This window comes from Terrapene carolina, unplaced genomic scaffold, assembly GCF_002925995.2.
Source record: "Terrapene carolina triunguis isolate 2854851 unplaced genomic scaffold, T_m_triunguis-2.0 Scaffold58, whole genome shotgun sequence".
Taxonomy (NCBI): domain Eukaryota; kingdom Metazoa; phylum Chordata; order Testudines; family Emydidae; genus Terrapene; species Terrapene triunguis.
In genome coordinates this window covers 13,663,864-13,669,863 of record NW_020664409.1, presented here as the reverse complement: position 1 = coordinate 13,669,863, position 6,000 = coordinate 13,663,864, and the positions used below count along the sequence as shown (strand labels likewise).

General features: G+C 39.4%; 1 protein-coding gene across 1 annotated transcript in view; it reads left to right on the top strand.

The window, feature by feature from the left end:
- The window catches only part of ATP9B (ATPase phospholipid transporting 9B (putative)), a 280,545-nt gene that overhangs the window by 25,396 nt on the left and 249,149 nt on the right, over nucleotides 1–6,000 (top strand). The window lies entirely within an intron of this gene.

Here is a 6,000-nt window from a genome sequence, read left to right as displayed (position 1 = left end):
CTCCACTCCAGGCCCACCTCTTCCTGTCCCCGCTCCACTCCAGGCCCCCCTCTTCCCCGCCCCGCCTTTCCCCCCCCCCCGGGCCTGCCCCCTCCCCCCCCCCCCCCCCCCCCAAAGTCCTAAGCGCCGCCAAACAGCTGTGTAGCAGTGCTTATGATTTTCTGGGAGGGAGGGGGAGGAGTGGAGATGCGGGGCTTCCCCGCTCCTGCCCCTCGCGCTTAGGATTTTCAGGGAGGGGGGGCAGGAGCGGGGAATCCTGCCTCTCCACTCCTCCCCCTCCCTCTCAGAAAGTCCTAAGCCCTGCCACACAGCTGTTTAGCAGGGTTTAGGATTTTCTGGGAGGGAGCGGGAGGAGTGGAGACACGGGGCTTCCCCGCTCCTGCCCCTCCCTCACAGAAAGTCTTAAGCACTGCCAAGGGTGGGGGAAGCGCTGGGAGGGAGGGGGAGGAGGTGGAGAAGCGGAACTTGTGCAATGCTCCCTTGTGAAGTTGCTGCTCTTCCAGAGAATCTTACAAGCAGGCAGCCAAAGACGTTATAAGGGAGCGTTGCACAAGTTTAAATGAGCGTGTTCCCTAATTGAGCAGGGACGTAACATTGAAACAACATTAAGTGGGACAACATTAAATGAGGAGTTACTGTACGTATAACTGATGTCCCTGGAGTGAATAAAGTAGAAGTAGCTCTACTTTACTGTTATTTATAAACCTCTGGTGCTGAATTCTTATGCCAGACTTTGGTGGAGTCCCATCAATAAATTACAACATTGTATCCATTCTATGCTCTGTTACTTTATGTTTATAGTAAAACCCTTTTTCCATGTGTGCAAGTTGCTGTGTGGGGCAGATCCCTGTGGCTGTATGGAGCTCTGGTAACTTCATGAAGGCTCTGTATGGGTGAAGGGTTCACCAGCATATAACAGCTTGCAGAATTTCTGATGATGATTTTGAACCATGCTAAATAATAATACCACTCACACTATAAAGTTATATAACCTGCTTACATTCTAACCCTTTATTATAGCTGTTCATACACTTAAGTGACATCTTCACGTTTTGGGCTGAAAATTTCCAAGCTTTGTCTTTCAGATGAATTTTTTGAAAGATTGAGCCAAAATGGTTTAGACATTTTTGTGAGGGCTATTGCATATGTGTGTGTGGGAAATATTTTATGAAGTGTTTTTGTTTTGTTTTTTCTACCTTCTTGAGCACTCAGTTTTATGCATTTATGTACAGTGCCAGTAGAATATTGATCATATTGATTGAGAACTTTAGTGCCTTTGGATTTTTTTTCAGTTTTAGTAAAACAAAGTTTTCAGTAGCCCCCCTCCTCCCCCCCCCCCAAAAAAGTTGAGGGGCAGGGAGCAGGCCCTAGTGGGAGACAACAGCAGGCTGGATAATGGACAGCCTTGGAGTTGGATGCAGAGAGTAGGCTGGATAACTGGATTGAGAAAAATAGCCTGTTGCTGGCAAGGGGGCCAGCACTGGCTGTAATAAGTGCATAGTCAGTATCTGACAAACAGGTAGTGCACTGACTGGTTCAAACGAGACTAACAAAAGAACTGAATTCTGGCTGGGGTATTTGCAGGCCAGCTCGTGATCCTTTCCAGGGGGGAGTATCCTTGGCATTAGTACTATGGAGGCCCTACTTTCTAATGCATAATGGGTTGCCCTTTTGGAGTCTGAGTTAGTTGGTTTATCCTTTGTGACATTTTAAGAAATTGTGCCTAGAATATCTGTATTTCTTATTTTTGGCAGCCCTAACAAAGCAATCCTTGTTTACTTCATCAGAATCTGTGAATATATATAGGAACCCACGGAATGCTAGTGCCTGGAATGTCTAGTGCTAAGAGTGTCTACAACAATTGGCTTTGAGTAAGTGGTACACCAGCACACTACTAGATACCTAGGAATTACTGTACCACGACTGTTGCAGACACACCCTGCAGTAGGGTCAGGGTCATTATTATTTTGATTTGGTTAATGTGAGTTGTCCCTTTAAGAATAAGGTATTGCAAACATTAACTGTGTTTAGGATGGAGATCAAAGTGTTAGAGATTTTTTTGCTTGTGTCCAGAGAGTGGCAGACCCAACTGTAAAACAATAAGGCTGTCCCTTACTATGTATTTGTATGATGCCTAGCACAATGGGGCCCTGATTTCATTTGTGTACTCTAGTGAGAGCACCTACCACAGGGACCAAAATCACTTTGGTCACTGTCAATTTGTGAGATCTAGCAACTCTGTAAAATTGTCACACACAAGTTTGAGGTGGGTATGGGGAGTTCAAAAGGGAGAAGACAGACCAAATTTTTTTTTTTTAATTTCATAATTTTGGGGCTCCACCTCATGATTTTTAAACTCTTGATGTTTAAAATACTGGGCTTCTTAAAAATGCAAACATTTTTGTATGTCAAAAGTCGTTGATTACTGTTGTCTTGTTTGAAAATGTCTGAACTGTTTTTACTCAAACTTCCAAAAATATCACTCTAGCAGAGAACAAATGTGGAAAGTTTGACTAAGTTAAATGCATATGAATAAGTCCCTGTGCTTTGGAAACCCTTGGACAACCTTTAACAACATTATAGATGTTGCTAAGAGCTCTGACCAGAATAGAATAATGTACTTTATTAGGAAATTTGCCTGTTGTGAAGATGAATTTTTGCCTTTCCCACTTGCAACGCAATTCATGATTTAAATGCACTTTTTCCCCCGTAGACCGTAATGTAGCCAGTATAACTTTTGCTTATTTCTTTTTTCATAATACCGTTAAAAAGAAAACAGTGATATAGCAGCCGTTTTGTGGATGTAATCATTTTCCCCTTAACTTACAAATTCTCTTCAAGCTTGTGAAATTATAATGCACATAAATCAATACTCTGGAGTTCTTTGGGCTGGATTGATTTCTTTCTCATGAGATTTACATTCCACTTGTTATCAAAAAACACTTTGTCCCTATGAAAATGGTGCCATTGAATGGCATTTCCATATGAAGTGAAGGGGATATCAAATGCTCGGATTAATTTGGGCTCTAAGATGGCCTGTACACTTTCAATTAATCTGCAACGCATTTGTTATGCAGAAGCATGGGAAAATGCTGATCTTTTAAGAATGACATGACGACTGTGTTGCTTTTGGCCTGATTACTGAAGCTACCTGTTGAGTACAATAATTACAGTATGTTTTCTTTGGAGAAGTAGTTTCTGCTACTTAAAACCTAATAAGGAATAGCTAACCCTTGCAAACTATGCAGAGCTTTTATGTTATCTTTCTATTTTGATAAAAATGCTGTTTTGAAAAAGCTACTGACAAGTAAGCTTGTACAGTAAAAGTAATGAGAAGAAAATAAACTTGTTGCATTAGGGATGTAGAGTTGGATTTTAGCTTTTGACTTAGAGAAACACATTTAGTATGTGAAATAGTAGAGAGCCTTTTTAACATTTGCTGCTATTTTTAAAGATAGCATTTAGTGAGTGCTGTGGGGAATTTATTTTTTTATTTCTTCAGACAAAGCAGTATAATTTTATGAACTGGGTTTTAAAAAAAGATAGTTAATGGACATACCTAAAGGAAACTCCTTCTGTCTCAACCCATCTGTTTATCGTAGTTTTTGTATTGACACAACTGGGTTGGTACACTTCTGTCTCTCATCTTTTTTTACATTTGCCTAATTTTGTTACTAAAATTTGTAGCCAGATGGCAAAACTCATAGCTAAACCTTAAAGAAAAGGTTTCCTGTGTCTTCATAATTAGCTTATAGCATGTAACATCTTTTGTTATTTAAAATTGTGTTTTATATTTGGTGTCTCCTGGACGCCGAAACCTTTTAGTTGTTTTTCATTCCTGGGAGTATTTAGGTATTTAGTATGTAGGTCTTTATAGAGGTCAGATAAACAAAAATACCAATATCAGGAATCAGTCTTTGATTACAGTGGGGATCTCTGTTTAATCAGGAATTTCGCTTAAAAATGAATGTTATGAGATTGCCAGCAGTTCGTATGTAAGTAATCAAATACATTAATATTAGAAAAATGACTTGGCCTAGTTGTTTAATTGATGAGCCCTTAATGAAATCTACTGCACAAAATTTCTGGTGACGTAGGATGTTAATTTTAGCACTCATTAAATATGAATTTTTTAATGTTTGAATACTGTCAGGTTTTGACAGACTGTAAATTTCCTCAAAGATCTGATGAATTTTGACATGCATAGAAGTCTGAGTTAATGTACTCCTAAACTACTCAGGACTCATGATGACAAGATGGACATCTTAAAGTCTACACATGAACTGATAGGGATTCCTGTTATGGTTATAAATTGCACAGAGACTGACTGACTTTTAGTCCCAAAGTAGTAAAACTCATTTGTTCCAGAAACATTTCAAAATGGAACTGGCAAATCCATAATAATTTCCATCAGCTGAGACTTTCTTGCATCTGAAGGCTTAAAGCATGCTTATCTCTATGTGCCAATCAATACTTGTTATCAGAGGTATCTCAATTGTTTCCCAGTCACAAACTTCATTCCTGTGTCTGTACTTTTCAGTATTTACCAAGCTGATGGTCATTATGGCGACTGCCTTCAGCTATCCTTTTTCCTATCTTATAATTCAAATAAGTAGTTTGAGAGCTTCCTCCTGCTCAAATGCTCTGTAGCAAGAAAGGGAATAATTCAGTTGCTTCATAGTCTGAAGCAGATACCGAGGGTAGCAATAAGGCTTTAACATCAGAAGAAATTATACATCTAGAAATGAGGTTGAACACCAGATTAGGTACTGTGGTTTTTACAGACTAACTTCGAGAATTGATTCACACGATACAAACTTGAAGGCCAGTTAAAAAACTGAGTGTTTTCATCTATTAGTCCTAGTGGCTTATCTGTTCATCTCTCCATGCACAAAATTACTGTTTGCCATAAAGTGTTCTCTTGGAATGTAACAAAACAAGTTTCATATCCTGTAATGTGGGACTGTGCTCTAATTTTGTCCCTTGGGTATATGCATTTCTTTGAAGAAGGTATTATTCAGAGAAAGGTGTCTCATCACTCCATACTAACTGTTGCTGGAAAACTATAAGGAATAGGGGTGATCAGAAAGCAAAGCATTTGTCCCTTCCCACTAGCATGGAAATAGTAAACACGATGCATTTTTTATCATCTTATTCTCTTATCCTTCACTTGTGAAGTTTTCTGAATCTTAATCATTGTAATGTACTTACCTGTAAACTCATCAGCTGTGCTTCTATGCTAAAGTACTTCTTGTTTGTTAGCATATTCTCTAAACCCCAGTATAAATTTTCATGTTTCAAAAGCCAGATTTACTTCTTGTCCAAAATTAGACTTACTCTCTTGAGTAAACATTTCAGAGGGCACAGCAGTGTCTTTTTAAATAACTTGGAAAAGTGGGGTGATAGGTATGACTTGCTGTTGTTGGTGTAAATCAGTTTGTCAAGTTATTTATATTTTATTGATTAGTTTTTTGAAAAATAAAAGGAGAAAAAAAGACAAAAGAAGGGAGGGAAAGGAAGGAAGGCGGGCAGAGAGGGGAAAGGAGAGAGATCTGTTTCCATCCACTAGAGGTTAATCAAAGATTTCTAAAAAAATTAAACCAAATCTTTTAAAATTTGTCTGAGGCCCCTCTTCTTGAAACATTGAAACATTACCTGCTCATTAGCTGCCAGGTCAGTCAAGCTGCTGTGCCAAGCTTCTATCCCTGCTCTTCCATTTAAGCAATATGAGGAGTTTGGCTGTAAGTACTGCTCTAGAGAACCAAGCTTTCTGTGATTTGGAGAGTTGCCCAATATAATGGGACTCTCCCATAACGTGTGAGCTAGTGTGGCTCTGGAAGACTCACGCCTACAGCATCAATCTGTTTTGGTAAAGTTCGTGCACTGTAACCTAAGTTGGGTACAGTGTGAATGAAATACAGTTTAATGCTGACTCAGCCTTAATCACACGTTGGGTGACAAATGAGATCCAGTCCAATTTAAGCTTAAACAGTTTCTTGT